At 46.6% G+C, this 18,326-nt stretch overlaps 1 protein-coding gene across 2 annotated transcripts in view; it reads right to left on the bottom strand.

The window, feature by feature from the left end:
- NFXL1 (nuclear transcription factor, X-box binding like 1) overlaps nt 1-3,715 on the bottom strand; it is a 154,972-nt gene extending 151,257 nt beyond the window's left edge. The window contains exon 1 of one of the 2 annotated variants that reach the window (XM_073608484.1): nt 3,531-3,715. The gene's annotated coding sequence lies outside the window, so the exon portion shown is untranslated. The remainder of the gene's footprint in view (nt 1-3,530) is intronic. The other variant, XM_073608483.1, reaches the window with a different exon arrangement.
- Nucleotides 3,716-18,326: the final 14,611 nt, after the last annotated feature.

Below are 18,326 nucleotides of genomic sequence, written 5' to 3'. Positions count from 1 at the left end.
ACAACCACCATTTTATTCTCTAGGGTCTCTACTAATATATATATAATGTTTGGGGGTTCTAAGTAATTTTCTAGCAACAAAAAAAATATTTTAACTTGAAACCAACAGATGTCATAAAAAGGTTTAAATGGTAAAACTTCCCTCATTTTCACACCAAAGTGTATTCCTTTGATCTTAAAGGACAACTTGTTACAATGTTTATACTTAAGTTTCACTGCTTAAGAATGTTGTGATTCTTGGCAGCCTGCCCGTTTTTCTTTTTTTTCTCCTTTCTTTTGAGGGCTGTTGGCTTTAGCAGAGCAGAGAGAATTCTTTACACAGAAAGAATCAAGAAATACTTTTTTCAAGATCGCAAAGGGGAAAAAATTGCGATAGCGATTCTTAACGATTAATCATGCAACTCTACCGGACAGTGGTCTTTCCTCCCTTGGGATGCTTAGCAACCCTTGGTGATGTTCTGGCCGCACTGCCCTGGCTCCGCCCATTTGTGTGTCGGCGGGTACATGATGCGGGTCCCGGCTCTGCCCTCAGTGACGGGGGGCCAGCAGTGGAACGCACACCAGCCCAGCATGGCACTACGCGCCGCAGGGCATTGTGACAGCATGTCTGCTACACCTAAGGGGTATTTAAGGTGCTCAGCTGGGCTTGCTCGGTCACCTCCACGTGCTATTCGGCAGGGTGGTCTCTACCACTATCCAGGGGATGCTTTAATCCATGATTTTTCTAGGCAAGTTATAATGTGATGTCCTTTTTTGCTCTTAGTTTCTTTTTTTTTAGATGGCTGGTATATTTGCATTGCATAGGACCAAATACATTCAGTATGCATGTCAATTATCTTTTTGACCTTAGAGCCTATACAACATTATTTTTATGGCTGTACTCACATTATATCTTCCCCCTTACTTGCTACGTCAATCATGCTTTTCTCTATATGTATCCCCACCTTAGCTACTTGGTGACTAGGTTGTTTACCCGTCCAGTTTAGTATTAAACCCTCTTTTTCCCCTGCTGTTTATCTGTGGTTGTTGCAAACAGCTTTTTTGCTGTTATTTACAGCTGAAGGGTGGTTTTATATTACTTATATACATACTCGTTTTTCTTGCTCGGCAGCCACACCACTCAGAAACATGAATGCTTTGATCCATTGATACCTCCTGAGGAATGAAGTAATTTCTGAAACGCGTTGGCTGTGGAGTCTGCACTCCATGTGGTGTCTCTTTGACCCCCTACAGCATCTAACAAGTGTATCATATTGATGTGTAATTGTATCAGCCACGTTCTTCTTATGAATTTTTTCATTGTTTATTTTTGAGTCAAAATTGCAAACTGTATATATTACAATACATTTCTGTATTTATCATTTATACTGTTTTTTTGGTATTATATCACCATCAGAGCCTTTAAAATCCCCCAAGGGGGAACCTTGCGCTCTGTATATTGTACACAGGGATGTTGGCCCAGCCCCAAGTCCTCTCTATCGCAACTTCTTTCTGTATGCCACTGACCACCGAGGCACTATTCCTCCAGGCGATATTCCTCCCCCTGACACCAGTGACGGGGCGATATTCCTCCCCCTGACACCAGTGACGGGGCGATATTCCTCCCCCTGACACCAGTGACGGGGCGATATTCCTCCCCCTGACACCAGTGACGGGGCGATATTCCTTCCCCTGACACCAGTGACGGGGCGATATTCCTCCCCCTGACACCAGTGACGGGGCGATATTCCTCTCCCTGACACCAGTGACGGGGCGATATTCCTCTCCCTGACACCAGTGACGGGGCGATATTCCTCCCCCTGACACCAGTGACGGGGCGATATTCCTCCCCCTGACACCAGTGACGGGGCAATATTCCTCTCCCTGACACCAGTGACGGGGCGATATTCCTCCCCCAGACACCAGTGACGGGGCGATATTCCTCCCCCTGACACCAGTGACGGGGCGATATTCCTCCCCCTGACACCAGTGACGGGGCGATATTCCTCCCTCTGACACCAGTGACGGGGCGATATTCCTCCCGCTGACACCAGTGACGGGGCGATATTCCTCCCGCTGACAACAGTGACGGGGCGATATTCCTCCCGCTGACACCAGTGACGGGGCGATATTCCTCCCGCTGACACCAGTGACGGGGCGATATTCCTCCCGCTGACACCAGTGACGGGGCGATATTCCTCCCGCTGACACCAGTGACGGGATGCTATTTCTTCCCGCTGACACCAGTGATGGGGCGATATTCCTCCTGCTGACACCAGTGACGGGGCGATATTCCTCTCCCTGACACCAGTGACGGGGCGATATTCCTCCCCCAGACACCAGTGACGGGGCGATATTCCTCCCCCTGACACCAGTGACGGGGCGATATTCCTCCCCCTGACACCAGTGACGGGGCGATATTCCTCCCTCTGACACCAGTGACGGGGCGATATTCCTCCCGCTGACACCAGTGACGGGGCGATATTCCTCCCGCTGACAACAGTGACGGGGCGATATTCCTCCCGCTGACACCAGTGACGGGGCGATATTCCTCCCGCTGACACCAGTGACGGGGCGATATTCCTCCCGCTGACACCAGTGACGGGGCGATATTCCTCCCGCTGACACCAGTGACGGGATGCTATTTCTTCCCGCTGACACCAGTGATGGGGCGATATTCCTCCTGCTGACACCAGTGACGGGGCGATATTCCTCCCGCTGACACCAGTGACGGGGCGATATTCCTCCCGCTGACACCAGTGACGGGGCGATATTCCTCCCGCTGACACCAGTGACGGGATGCTATTTCTTCCCGCTGACACCAGTGATGGGGCGATATTCCTCCTGCTGACACCAGTGACGGGGCGATATTCCTCCCGCTGACACCAGTGACGGGGCGATATTCCTCCCGCTGACACCAGTGACGGGGCGATATTCCTCCCGCTGACACCAGTGACGGGGCGATATTCCTCCCGCTGACACCAGTGACGGGGCGATATTCCTCCCGCTGACACCAGTGACGGGGCGATATTCCTCCCGCTGACACCAGTGACGGGGCGATATTCCTCCCCCTGACACCAGTGACGGGGCGATATTCCTCCCCCTGACACCAGTGACGGGGCGATATTCCTCCCTCTGACACCAGTGACGGGGCGATATTCCTCCCTCTGACACCAGTGACGGGGCGATATTCCTCCCGCTGACACCAGTGACGGGATGCTATTTCTTTTACAGAATAATGATTAAAATGATGAGAGGAAATCTGACTTTACATCCCATAGGGAAGGCAGAGAGAATATGTTTATTGTACATCTCACTGACAGGAGTAGTGAATGAGGAAGTCATGTAATGTGTTCCCATACTACCACCTATATTATATATATATATATATATATATATATATATATATATATATATATATATATATATACACATACTGTATACAGGTATATGACACGCACACAGGCTCCTATGAGCAGCTGTCAGGCCCCCCAGGACACACACACAATCACGTGACCCGCACAATCTGTAACCGGCACACACTAGTATTACCTGTCGGTCACTGGCGGTCAGTACATGTCTCGGACACCCCGGAGAGAGGAGAACAGGGAAGCCATGAGATCATACTCCCAGCACCGGGCCTCACAGCACTCTGCACAATCAGCCCTACAAGACTACATCTCCCGGCATCCACCGGGCTAAGCGCCACGCAGGTCCTCACGTACAGCGTGCCAGTGTTCTGTCATAATCTCCAACCTATCAAAACTCCAACCAAGGGCTTTCTCCTGCACGTCGGATTGCGACGTAAAAGCCACCAACTACTACACCAACTCCTCTTGCCGCCGCGCCTGCGCGGTCTTCGTGTAAAACACGAAAATCATTCCATCAAATTCTCCAACAGTTGTGGGAACTCTAATATCTCCTGTCACATCTTCCGACCGTCTCAGTTAAGCAAAAATACAGAGTTTTATCACACGAGATTCAAAGCAATGAACATTAACTGGAAAGATAACATACGGAACAAAGTATTTACAGAAATATGTTCACACTCGCATACATATACACATTATGTACATTATCTCGCAAGTCCAGGGGATGTGAGTATTAACGCGCAATCTGAACGTAAGAGTGTCATGTAAAAGGCATCAAATTTCTTTTTTTTTTATTGAAAGCCTATGGCGTGCATAACACACCCAAAAACTTCACCTGGTGCATAAAAAATGTGCACACACATAAAGAGTCACAAAAAAGTGCAACGGGTACACAGACGTGCCAATTCTGTGATCCCCCAGGGCGTTAGGCTCCAGACAGGGACAAAGGCAGGGGCGTTGCTAGGTCTACAAAAGATCTGGGGCTAGAGCCCATGGCAGCGTAGTAAGGAAAGTCATACGCTTGGGCGGGCATACATATGTATATACAGTAATACACATGTGTGTATATCTATCCCCAAAGAGCCCCCCACTTACATCAGGGTCCCCATAGAGCCCCCTTACATCAGGGTCCCCAGAGAGCCCCCCCTTACATCAGGGTCCCCAGAGAGCCCCCCTTACATCAGGGTCCCCAGAGAGCCCCCCTTACATCAGGGTCCCCAGAGAGCCCCCCTTACATCAGGGTCCCCATAGAGCCCCCTTACATCAGGGTCCCCAGAGAGCCCCCCTTACATCAGGGTCCCCAGAGAGCCCCCCCTTATATCAGGGTCCCCAGAGAGCCTCCTCCTTACATCAGAGTCCTCAGAGAGCCTCCCCCTTTCATCAGGGTACCCAGAGGGCCCCCCCACTTACATCAGGGTTCCCAGAGAGCCCCCCCCTTACATTAGGGTCCCCAGAGAGCCTGCCCCTTAAATCTGGGTCCCTAGAGAGCCTCTGCCTTAAAATCAGGGTCCCCAGAGAGCCTCTCCCTTGCATCAGGGTCCCCAGAGAGCCTCCCCTCCCCTTGGGGACCCCTGCAGAGACTCGGGGCTATTGACCCCAAATTTGGGGCTATAGCCCCAAAAGCCACCCCCTAGCGATGCCCCTGGACAAAGGTACTTTACAATGGTCTATCTGGCCGAAACCAGACAGACCCTGTTCTCTGGAAGGTCTGCCGAAACAGAAAGCACCCAAGTACTAGGTAGGGATCCCCCGAAGGGAGACCCCATGGGTTAGGGCAGACGAAGCCAGAAGGCCATGTCCACCCCTTCCCATGACTTTCAGGTCTGGCCCGAGGACCCGCCTTTATTCGTCACACAGTGAGACAAACGTGTACAAGACGTGACAAAACAAAGCATAGGTTCAATCAAAAAAAGAAAATAAATAGAAAGTGGGGAAGGGATAGTGGAGAGGAGAGTGAAAAAAGGTGGCCATTGTGTAAAACAATGACCAGGTCCTTCGGCCAGGAATAAAAAATTCCTCTGGTCCTAGCCAAAAGGCCTGGCCCAAGAGGCAGGTGCTAAAAAAGCGTGTTTTATGGTGCAGTGACCGTGGTGCCTCAAATCAAAGTGACTGGCACTCACAGTGATTTTATGGCACCCCTGGACTGCCACTCCAGGGGCACTACTCCATAGGCTTTCAAAGACCAACCCTGGCCCCCAGCCCAGACCACAGCAGACCCCACCCCAGGCAGAAAGGCATGGAGTTCTGGAAGCTTGGTAAGAGCCCTTTACCATCAGGCTTCACCATCTTTCCGTCCCTCCTACCTAATTACATTTGGGAAATACTGGCCTCTCCTCCGGTGGGAGAAAGGGGAGCCAGCGTTCTCTCCCGAATAACTGTCCGGAGCTAGATCTGCCCCAATCCAGGCCAGAAGGCCAGGGTCCCGACCCTCCGGTTCAGACCCTGTGGTTCTCCATCCACATCAGAAGGCTTCCCTTTCGGCTATGAACCGTCCAGGTCACCTTTACTCCAGCAGGTTTTGCATAGCACCCGCCATCCCATCTCTATCTCGCCATAGATCAGGGACGGAAGCAAGCACCACCTCCTGGAAACTGATAAGAACAGATACTACACTTGATCTTAGCCAATACCTCAGCAATGACATTAGTCCCATTGTGGCTACAGGACAGCACTCTCCTCCTCTTAACTAGCTGAGCTTGGTTACCATTCCATGTTGCCAGCACACAGCACAGACACTTCCCCATCCTGGGCTGTTCTCACCCCATGCTCCTCTTCATTCAGGAAATGGCTCATAGCTTCTCACCAGCCAATGAGAATAGAGGGGTATGGACTGTGGAAGGCAAAGTGGAAGCGCAATACTGGAGCGTGGCTGTGGGGCCCTAGGGCAGATCGGAGCTGGACTTTGTGGAGGATATGATAATATGACAGGGAGGCTGCAGGGGCCCCATAGAGCTAGGGTTAGGTTGTGATAGTGACCCCTGCAACCCCTTATGCTACGCCCATGACCACAGTGTACCACACTCACAAACAATGATGCAGAGAGCAGCACTGACGTCATCATGACTATACTGCTCACTTCATCATTGCAACTGATAGTATTTTCCCAATGTTAAATAGAGTAAATCTTTTAAGAAAATCATGCATACAGATAATTTAACTAGCTTAGCGATAGCACTGGAAATGAGACTGAAGCACAAAATGCTGCAGACAGGGTCTCTTTAACTAAGTGTGTGTTTTACCCTTTAAAATGTTTCCAAGATTTGAGACTTTACTTTGATCTTGATGATTACAGCAAAGTAGTGTCAACTTTAAAATTCAAAACATTATGGCTAGGAATCCCATAATTTTTTAACCAAAAATCTGGAAAGTCTCTTTGAACTGTTTGAGGAGACCACATGATCCACATCAAAGCTTGATGTATGGAAATATTTATAATGTTGATTAACTAAAGGAGTACATTTTTTTACTTAGCTCAGTGATGCTATATTGTCTTCATTCAATGACATGCAAAGTTCACCCAAGTTCACTCAGCTCTTTTAGAAATCTCCTTCAATAACCAAAATCATAGAGTCTAAAAGGGAACGTATAAAGGTCAAGCCATTAAAAAATCTACAGTACATAGTAAAAATGAGAGCGATTAACAAAATGGTTTTAAAAATTAGGCTTAAAGTAGAACTAGAAACATTTTTTATTTCGGCTAGAGTAAGGGAGTGTCCCATACCCATCAGTTTTTCTTTCCTGTCCCATAGCCAAAACAGGAAGTGTGAGAAAAGATCTCCAGGACTTGTCACCAGAACTAGTGTTCCCAATGGAAGATTTCCCCTTTAATATTTTTCTAGGATCCTCCTGAAATTTGGGATTTTCTTTTACTTTTACCCTCAGTGATAATGGTAAACAGGACAAATAGAGAGGCTGAATCTCTTTAATGGGAGCCAACAGCAATAAAAACCTGACAGGTGTTCTAATCTCCACTCTATCTAGTTATGCTTTCTTATATCCCATCCACCCATATTATAACGGAGGGGAAAATGTCTGCCTACCTACTGTCAACTGTCCTAGGCGTTTAGTCAACTACAACTCTTCACTTTCTAACAAATGACCTACCATGCGACTTAATTATAAACCACTCTCTAGGTAATAACGAATAAAAATTATTATTATCTGCCTTTTGCTGCACAGACTAAATTTGTCCTACTTTATGTCTATTTTATCAACTTCTTACTATTCCTATTTATTGTTGCAAACAGCCCTAAAGAAGGTCTGGTGCTGGATGGTCATTTTAGGGATTACATTTGGAATTGTTGTTCAGGAGTTTAGGTGTTGGGCTTCCTCTTATTTAGCAGAGCTTATGGGGGTCAATGGGCTGGCAGGGGATAGGCCTCTCTTAAATACTCAGGGTCAGGCCAGCAGGGGCAGTGTGGAGTTCTGGTGGAAGCTGGAGATGGAGTGCTGAGGAGACTATTGGTGGCCATTGAGGGTAGCCCCCTAGTCTGAGTGGGGGTGATCTCGGGCCTGGGGCTTGGGTACTGGAGGGATCCTCTCAAGACACATGGAGGAGTCCTGTCCAGAGGCATAGGATCAAGAATGAGGACAGCAGGAGCCAGCTAGCACATCCAAGAGATCTCCAGGGAGAAGACAGCCGGGTGGCTGGTGAGTGTGACAGTCTGGGAGGACTGTGGGAAGATTAGCTAGGAGGGCTAGTGAAAGGGGCAGCTGCAGCCAGGTGGGCTGGCAGTGCCTGAAGAGCTGGTTCTGGGATCAGTAGCCACAGGAATGTAGCTGGACACTGGACTTTTTCTCTAAACACCAAAGCGGCCTACGGTCCCTGCCTGTAAAGGGCTTTTGCTTGATCTGGCTAAGTGCCTCGCCAGATTCATCAAACAGTGTTCCAGTGGGGTCTGTGTTGTTTTCTGCAAGCATGTGATGTGCTAGAGGAAGAGGAGTGTATACTGATAGTGTATATAGTTGCAGTGGCATAGCATGGGGGTGCGAGGGGGGCCTAGGCCTCGGGCGCAACATTTGGGGGGGCGAAATCCTGCTCCAGTATGTGTCACCCTCTCTCCATACATATAAATTCTATTTTCTGTGACCTCGCGCTCCGGCCGCCATGTTAATTCTCAGGTCGGCCCCTGGCGCCCTGTGATTGGGCGAAAGGGGTCATGTGCGGCAGGTGGGGCTGGCCTGTCCTCAATCGCGGGGGAGTGGGGCTGGCCTTCGCTGTGGCTGCCGTCTTCTCCTGCTCCTCCTCTCCGGCTCGGGTCACCAACCATGTCCCCGTCACAGCAGGCAGTCTGTGGCTGCTATCTTCTCCTCCTCTCCTCCTCTCCGGCCCAGGTCACTGATCATCATGCCCCTGCCGGGGTAGGCAGTGTGACAGTCGGTGGCGCAGAGGCAGAGCAGATGGAAGGAAAAAAGGTAAGAGACTCACGCGGCCCGGGGGGAGTAGATATGGTCTGGGGAGAGGGAGCAGTCAGAAAGTTAGTGTATAGTGTAATGTACAGTGTTGTGGGTAGTGTATTGGTCTGTGGGTAGAGTATTGTGTAGCAGTCAGCATGTAGTGTATTGAGTAATAGTGGTCTGTGGGTAATGTATAGTGTATTGTGTAGTGGTCAGTGTGTAGTGTAGTGGTCAGTGTGTAGTGGTCAGTGTGTAGTGTAGTGGTCAGTGTGTAGTGTAGTGGTCAGTGTGGTGTGTGGTCAGTGTGGTGTGTGGTCAGTGTGTAGTGGTCAGTGTGTAGTGTAGTGTGGTCAGTGTGTAGGGTAGTGTGGTCAGTGTGTAGTGTAGTGGTGTGGAGTGGTCAGTGTGGTGTGTAGTGTAGTGGTTAGCGTGTAGTGGTTAGTGTGTAGTGTAGTGTAGTGTGGTCAGTGTGTAGTAGTCAGTGTGTAGTGTAGTGTGGTCAATGTGTAGTGTAGTGGTCAGTGTGGTGTGTAGTGTAGTGGTCAGTGTGTAGTGTAGTGGTGTGTAGTGGTCAGTGTGGTGTGTAGTGGTGTGTAATGGTCAGTGTGTAGTGTGGTCAGTGTGTAGTGGTCAGTGTGTAGTGGTCAGTGTGTGGTGTGCAGGGGTCAGTGTGGTGTGTAGTGGTCAGCGTGTAGTGTAGTGGTTAGTGGTGTGTAGTGGTCAGTGTGTAGTGGCAGTGTGTAGTGTTTAGTGTGTAGTGTAGTGTGGTCAGTGTGTAGTTGTCAGTGTGTAGTGGTTAGTGGTGTGTAGTGGTCAGTGTGTAGTGGTTAGTGGTGTGTAGTGGTCAGTGTGGTGTGTAGTGTAGTGTAGTGGTCAGTATAGGAATCAGGTAGGTTAGTTTGGTGTGGTGTGTAGTGGTCAGTGTGGTGTGTAGTGTAGTGGTCGGTGGATAGTGTAGTGTAGTGTATTGTGTAGTAGTATAGTGTAGTGGTCAGTACAGGAATCAGGTAGGTCAGTGTGTGGTGTTTAGTGTAGTGGTCAGTGTGGTGTGTAGTGGTCAGTGGATAGTGTATTGTGTAGTGGGTAGTGTAGTAGTATAGTGTAGTGGTCAGTATAGGAATTGGGTAGGTTGGTGTGGTGTGTAGTGTAGTGTAGTGGTCAGTGTATAGTGGATTGTGTAGTGGATTGTATAGGGTAGTGGTCAGTGTGTAGTGTAGTGGTTGATGTAGGAATCAGGTAGGTTGGTGTGGTGTGTAGTGTAGTGTAGTGGTCAGTGTATAGTGGATTGTGCAGTGGATTGTATAGTGTAGTGGTCAGTGTGTAGTGTAGTGGTCGATGTAGGAATCAGGTAGGTTGGTGTGTAGTGTAGTGTAGTGGTCAGTGTATAGTGGATTGTATAGTGTAGTGGTTAGTGTGTAGTGTAGTGTTCGATGTAGGAATCGGGTAGGTTGGTGTGGTGTGTAGTGTAGCGGTCAGTATAGGAATCAGGTAGGTCAGTGTGTAGTGTAGTGGTCGATGTAGGAATCAGGTAGGTCAGTGTAAGGGTCAGTATAGGAATGAGATAGGTCAGTGTATTGTATAGTGTACTAGTATAGTGTAGTGGTCAGTATAGGAATTAGGTAGGTTAGTGTGTAGTGGTCAGTGTGTAGTGGTCGGTATAGGAATCATGTAGGTCAGTGTAGAGGTTAGTGTAGTGGTCAGTACAGGAATCAGATTAGTGGTCAGGTAGGTCAGTATTATTGTAGGAAGGGAAGAGACTCAGGGAGTGCGAATTGTCCGCAGGTTAGGGGGCGCAAATTACTTGCCTTGCCCCGGGCGCTGACAACCCACGCTACGCCACTGTATAGTTGAAGTGTCCCTGAAGAAGTTTGTTCCAGTCAAGTGGGCATCCAATAATCATCCCATCCCCATCCAAGTTTATTAACCCCTAAAAAAATACAAAAACAAAGTTGCTGGACTGTTTCCTGTCTCAAGCGAGCCTGTGGAAATTCAGTGTGCCTGGCTGTGCAGGGTGGCTGATCACTATTCGCCAGCAGCTCATATGCAGGATGCGCTACATAAACATCAAAAACTGTTTTATAGAGGATTTTGTCCAGGGGCAGAGGCATCTTGCTGAGGACTGGAGGAAGACGTCATCCTACCACTGGATGGCACTGCCCCAAGGGTCACTTTGAATGACCATTATGCGGTCATGTAACACTGTACCCATATGATATTTTTATCATTATTTTCCACAAAAATAGAGCCTATATAAATTATAAAAAAACATTTTTGTTATAAAATTTTGCAAATAAGTAATTTTTGTTCTTCACTGATGTGTGCTGATGAGCCGCACTGATGGGCACTGATAGGCTGCACTGATGGGCACTGATAGGTGGCACTGATGGGTGGCACTGATAGGTGGCACTGATGGGCACTATTAGGTAGCACTGATAGGCGGCACTGATAGGCTACACTGTTAGGCTGCACTAATGGGCACTTATTGCACTGATGGGGCTTCACTGATGATCAAAGCCCTGATTATCAGTGTAAATGATGTGCTGACAGGCTTGCCAGTTAATAGCTCTCCTTTCCTACCACAGACACAGCATGGGAGGAAAGGGCTGCCAATAACCAGCAAGTCTGTTTACATGTGATCAGCTGTGATTTGGCACAGCTGATCACAAGGTAGATGGCTGCTGTGATTAGCTCTTTACCCCGATCTGTTATCTGTGTCCTTCGAACACAGCGATCACAAAGCGTGCCCGATGCACACTGCAGGAGGTGCTCAGGAGGCAGGGTTCTGGGAGGACATCTATTGACGCCTTCCAAGAACTGGACAACTGGGCTGTAGCCATCATTTGGCTATACCGCAGTCGACATGTGGTTAATATCACCAGGACCAGCCCTGTAATAGAATGTAAGAGAGTATTAAACCACGGTATGCTTTCACAGAGGCAAAACGTTCTTTAAATCTTGATTAGAGCATTCAGAGATTCAGCTTAGTGTTTTTTAAATATCGTTTTAATGAAAGTAAATAAAAACAGTACAAGAAAACAGACAATGATCAATAGTAAAATGATCAGGATTAAAAGTGAAAAGTACTTAGCAAAGTTTACCTGGTCTTTGGTTCCAGAGTTGAAGTCACTTGCAGAGTAAGCCCAATCTGATGCATCAGAGCCACTCTCTAAGTTTTGGCAATAGTATTGGTGTCACTGATGGTCCAGAGCTGTAAATTCAGATATATTTTCTGGTCCCCAGGGAAAAATGTTTATAGAATTAACACAACTAATCAAAGGGTCTTAGGGGTGTGCTAAAGGGGCTTGAATGTATTTTATTTTGCTTTAGTGGACACCCTCTTACTGCCAACCATTCAAAATGCATCGATATTTCCATCTGACAAGGTTTCACAATCTGACAAACATATTATTTAACAGAAGGAAATTTTGATTTGTTAGACTCCAAATATAATATAAATCTTATGCACATCTCTCTTAGGAGGTCCAACATGTTTCTATTAGCTGTCTGGACCTTATAGTAAAGGTGTGTTTGGTGTCTGACTGCCATCTTTTTATACATCCCTGTAACCACTTGTATGTATATAACTCCATTAATGCTAAGACAATCCAAGACTGATATGGACACTTTACAAAGTTAGGACACCATAAATACTGGGTGTCCAGGCTGGACCACTGGATGGAGCTTGCTTCTGGCTTGCCCTGCAGACAATGAGCTGTCTGAGAGGCCCTTCAGCATAGCATGTGGTCTTGTGATAAAGAGAAAAATCCGCCTGTTCCCTGACACTGTGGACCACTTCACTTTCATAAAAATGAATTAGTCCTGGATCAGCAATATTTACAAAGTCTTTGTTGCTGATGCTATTGATTACATTTCACTTGTTATTCAGCCCCTTCAGAAAAGGTACCTTACACCATTACCAGCTCCTGACAACACTTTACCCCTGCCACTGTTACAAGCTTCTGCTACCTATTCTTGACTTTGGCTGTCTTCAATACCAGTTTCTGGTCATCTTTACTGGTCTGTCACTATAACCAGTTCCAGTTATCACTGTTAGCCTGTCACAATGAACAGTTCCTGCCACCTCTGGTGGTGTTCCACCATTACCAGCGCCTGCCACGTCTGTTGAACGGCCTCCATTACCAGCTCTTGCCCTCTCTCTTGGCCTGCCACCATATACTCTAATACTTTATTCACTATAAAAAACTATCCCATCTCTCCCTCATAAATTGCAGCCAAATCAAATTGCTTACTTACTGTGTAGTGACTGTAAAATATTTCTGACTTCTATCTCTCTGAAAAAATACACGTGAAATAATTTTTATTTCAAGATAAAATCTGTCTTGTTTCTTTGTCTTACATTACAACCTAATCAAACAGTTTACATACTCTCCAGTGAATGTGCAATGTACAAAATTAGTGGCTGTTGTCTCTGAAATAGTAGATCCTATTTTTTATTTCATGAGAAAATCAGCAGCTGTACATTGTTTGTGGCTATTGCAGTGACTCTAAAATATTTGTTACTATTGTCTCTCAAATAATTCACTCAAATTATTATTTAATGATAAAATCCGCTTTGTCTCTCTCTCTCTTACATTGCTTCCTAATCAAGATGGTTAAAGTATATGTGAACCCTTACCTAGTAAAACAACCCATTCAATTTAAAATGGAAATGAAAGGCAAAATGTTTGTTTATAGATATAAAAAAAAATTATGCACACTTTTTTTTTTGTTTTTTTAAGTGATCAAATGATCATTGCTCTCAGCTGCATAAGGGGCTTAGAGCTAGGGGTGAAGAAACAGCAATTAACTGATATTTCCAGTAAATGGCTGTGCAAGTCTTGGCCATTGTGGGACAGGCAGGCTATGCTTTCAACACAGCCACATGGTACAACAGGCACCTGTCAGAAATCTGAAATGTTAAGGTATTATACTCTTTAAAAACCCTCATCACTTAAGCCCCATACAGATAGGCCAAATGCCGGGCGGCATCAGGAGGTTTAATAGACACTGGCCGACATTTGGCTCGTGTGTACTGCAGTCAGTCCGACAGAAGCCGGCCATGTGGCTTCTGTTGAAGGGGCATGACTGAAGAAGGTCTGCCGACCGACTCTCTATCCAGAGCGTTCTGGCGGGTATTGTTAGTACAGCGGCTCCGACCTGAGCGGTCAGGTTTTTTCTGTTCAGCCCGCTGGGTTGAACAAAAAAAAAACTAGCAGTGTTTACTAGGCTTAACTCTTTCATTACAGCCTTATCTAGGCATTGAAGTGTTTTTGTGCACTGTGTTTTGTTTTTATTAAACTTAAAGACAATACAGTGTGCTACTGCAAAAAAGCAGCACAAATCATACTATGAAACTGTTTTGCCACCGGTCAGTTGGAGTGAAATTAAGAGCTGTCTCAGTTAAAACTACCCAAAAAAGCCTTTACGTTGCTGCTTTCAAAAGAGCCAACTTCCCTAAACTACAAACCTTGCTAAAAGGCATAAACTGGGATAAAATATTAGGAACAAAGAATACAGAGGAGAGATGGGTTTGCTTTAAGAGCATATTAAATAAGGGCATTAGCCAATGTATCCCATTGGGTAATAAATTTAAAAGAGCGAACAAAAGTCCTGGATGGCTTAACTCCAATGTAAAAATGCATATAAAAGCAAAGGAGAAGGCCTTCAAAAAAATACAAGGTTGAGGGATCATCCTCAGCATTCAGACTTTATAAAGAATGCAACAGGAAATGTAAAGGTGCAATTAGGACAGCTAAGATAGAACATGAAAGACACATAGTGGAGGAGAGCAAAAAAAATCCCAAGAAATTCTTTAAGTATGTAAACAGTAAAAAAGGGAGGACAGACCATATTGGCCCCATAAAGAATGAGGAAGGACATCTGGTTAGAAAGGATGGGGAGATGGCGAAGGTACTGAATTTATTCTTCTCCTCAGTCTTCACGAGTGAATCGGGGGGCTTCAGTAACCAAAACTGCAGTGTTTTATCCTCATGACACAACACAGGAAGCACCTCCATGGTTAACAGAGGACGGAATTAAAATTAGACTTGAGAAACTTAACATTAATAAATCACCGGGACCAAATGGCTTGCATCCGAGGGTACTTAGGGAACTCAGTCAAGTGATTGCCAGACCGTTGTTCCTAATTTTTACAGATAGTCTACTGACTGGAATGGTACCAGCTGATTGGAGAAAAGCCAATGTAGCACCAATATTTAAAAAGGGCCCAAAATACATCCCTGGGAATTACAGACCAGTTAGACTAACATCGATAGTATGTAAACTCTTGGAGGGGATGATAAGGGACTATATACAAGATTTTAGTAATGAGAACGATATCATTAGCAGTAATCAGCATGGATTCATGAAGAATCGTTCTTGCCAAACCAATCTATTAACCTTCTATGAGGAGGTGAGTTGCCATCTAGATAAAGGAAGGCCTATAGACGTGGTGTATCTGGATTTTGCAAAAGCATTTGACACAGTTCCCCATAAACGTTTACTGTACAAAATAAGGTGCGTTGGCATGGACCATAGGGTGAGTACATGGATTGAAAACTGGCTACAAGGGCGAGTTCAGAGGGTGGTGATAAATGGGGAGTACTCAGAATGGTCAGGGGTGGGTAGTGGGGTTCCCCAGGGTTCTGTGCTGGGACCAATCCTATTTAATTTGTTCATAACGATCTGGAGGATGGGATAAACAGTTCAATCTCTGTATTTGCAGACGATACTAAGCTAAGCAGTGCAATAACTTCTCCGCAGGACATGGAAACCTTGCAAAAAGACCTGAACAAATTAATGGGGTGGGCGACTACATGGCAAATGAGGTTCAATGTAGAAAAAATGTAAAATAATGCATTTGGGTGGCAAAAATATGAATGCAATCTATACACTGGGGGGAGAACCTCTGGGGGGAATCTAGGATGGAAAAGGACCTGGGGGTCCTAGTAGATGATAGGCTCAGCAATGGCAGGCAATGCCAAGCTGCTGCTAACAAAGCAAACAGAATATTGGCATGCATTAAAAGGGGGATCAACTCCAGAGATAAAACGATAATTCTCCCGCTCTACAAGACTCTGGTCCGGCCGCACCTAGAGTATGCGGTCCAGTTCTGGGCACCAGTCCTCAGGAAGAATGTACTGGAAATGGAGCGAGTACAAAGAAGGGCAACAAAGCTAATAAAGGGTCTGGAGGATCTTAGTTATGAGGAAAGGTTGCGAGCACTGAACTTATTCTCTCTGGAGAAGAGACGCTTGAGAGGGGATATGATTTCAATTTACAAATACCGGACTGGTGACCCCACAATAGGGATAAAACTTTTTCACAGAAGAGAGTTTACCAAGACTCGTGGCCACTCATTACAATTAGAAGAAAAGAGGTTTAACCTTAAACTACGTAGAGGGTTCTTTACTGTAAGAGCGGCAAGGATGTGGAATTCCCTTCCACAGGCGGTGGTCTCAGCGGGAAGCATTGATAGCTTCAAGAAACTATTAGATAAGCACCTGAATGACCACAACATACAGGGATATACAATGCAATACTGACACATAATCACACACATAGGTTGGACTTGATGGACTTGTGTCTTTTTTCAACCTCACCTACTATGTAACCTGTATTTAAGCCAAGCAATAAAGTAACAATAAAAAAATCATGTACACATCAGTGGCAGCTGTTTTTTTTTTTGGGGGGGGCGGCAGCAAACAACCACCCCCTCCCCCCCCAGGGCGGTCCAGCACTTACCCGATCTAGGTGGTGGGCTCTGGTGTCCTCCAGCATGGTCCTTGCATTAACCGGTGTCCTCCAGCGGGTTCCTCTGCCGTGTCTCCTCTCTCTTCCACCTAAGCAATAGGTATCCAATAGGCTCGCCTGACGCTTTGGCCAATCGGGAAACAGGTCTCACGACCTGCCTCCTGATTGGTGGGGAGGAACTTTAGTGTGAAAATAGCGATGCAGTGTGAACCTTGTAATAAATTTGTCACTGCTCCTATTAAGCATTGACTTGCAGTGTGATAGAATTGCCACTAGTAACGAACATCCACCAATTCACCCCGCTGCCAGACTCCCATACATCACTTGCAGAGACAATGAACAGTCTTTTGCTGGTTTTGTTTTTGTTTATAAGGGGGGTACAACTTGGTTGGGGAAAAGGGTATATGGGATGCCCATAGAATAGTTAATTTCTGTCATCATATTTAAAGGTTTTAAAAGTTAGTACATATATGAGCCTGAAGAAATTATATGCATACATGGTGGCGGGCTCTGGTGATCTTCCTCCTGCATTTCCTCCTGCATCACCATGCAGACTATTGCTCCTCCTCTGCTTAACTCCCACAGACTATTGCTTCCAGGCATTCCCCAACCATGACCGTGTAATGGTGAGGACATCACTCTTGACCGTGTAATGATGAAGACTTTGCAAATGACCGTGTAGAAGCAAAGTTCCCTCACAGACTTCCTGGCACATCCAGCCCTCCACTGTGGTAAACTCACCCACATGAGCTGCCTGCCACTCCAGTTCTAGGTCCTGCCCCTCTTCCAGAACATTCTCCCTGGAAGCAGGGCAGGCGCCTCAGAACTAGAGCACTGTTGGTCACACCCACTGCTACACTAACCACTCCCAGCCCCCAGATCAAAACAGACAGGCCTAGCTTGCAGCATATGCCTGCTTAAATAGTAAAACCCCATTACTAGCACCTACCTATTGGTAGAGGAGGGTGCTACAGAATGAATAAATATCTGCCTTTGTGTTTCATTCGGAGTAGAATAAAATGTATGACCCCTTTCACACTGGGGCGCTTTGCAGGCGATACAGCGCTAAAAATAGAGCCTGCAAAGCGCCCTGAAAGAGCCGCTGCTGTGTCTCCAATGTGAAAGCCCGAGGGCTTTCACACTGGAGCAGTGCGCTGGCAGGACGGTAAAAAAAGTCCTGCTAGCAGCATCTTTAGAGCGGTGAAGGAGCGGTGTATACACCGCTCCTTCACCGCTCCTGCCCATTGAAATCAATGGGGCAGCACGGCTATACTGCCGGCATAGCGCTGCTGCAGCAGCGCTTTGCGGTGGTTTTAACCCTTTCTTGGCCGCTAGCAGGGGGGGTAAAACTGCCCCCCGTTAGCGTCCGAATACCGCCGCTAAAATAGCGCAGTTTTACCGCCACCCCCGCCCCAGTGTGAAAGGGGCCTAAGAGAACCCTTTTAAGCTGAATTCCAACCCTAGCTTCTAACTTGAATAGATGTATAGGCTTATACTCTATAATGAAAGTTCATAGTTTAATTTCACTGCACACTGTACATTTCTTACAATGTGCATTAGAAGCTGCAGCAAGTCAGATAGAACCTACCTCATTTGCTTGTTGGACGACATCCAGCATCATCTAGACCTTCCGTCGCAAGGCTTACTGTCCTTGACCCACTCCTTTCATTCATTGGATTTCAGTACTTTCAATTATGGAGGCTCAACATCACATGTGAGCATTACCACAGATCTCTGTTTTCAAAAAAATGTACAGCATGCTGGCAATCCCTCCCACCAGTTATGATCTACCTGCATTGCATAGAGAAGCAAAGAAATCTAGTAATGA

This window comes from Aquarana catesbeiana, linkage group LG01, assembly GCF_042186555.1.
Source record: "Aquarana catesbeiana isolate 2022-GZ linkage group LG01, ASM4218655v1, whole genome shotgun sequence".
Classification (NCBI taxonomy): domain Eukaryota; kingdom Metazoa; phylum Chordata; class Amphibia; order Anura; family Ranidae; genus Aquarana; species Aquarana catesbeiana.
The sequence above is the reverse complement of the archived record's forward strand: the minus strand, read 5'-3'. Positions and strand labels throughout refer to the sequence as shown.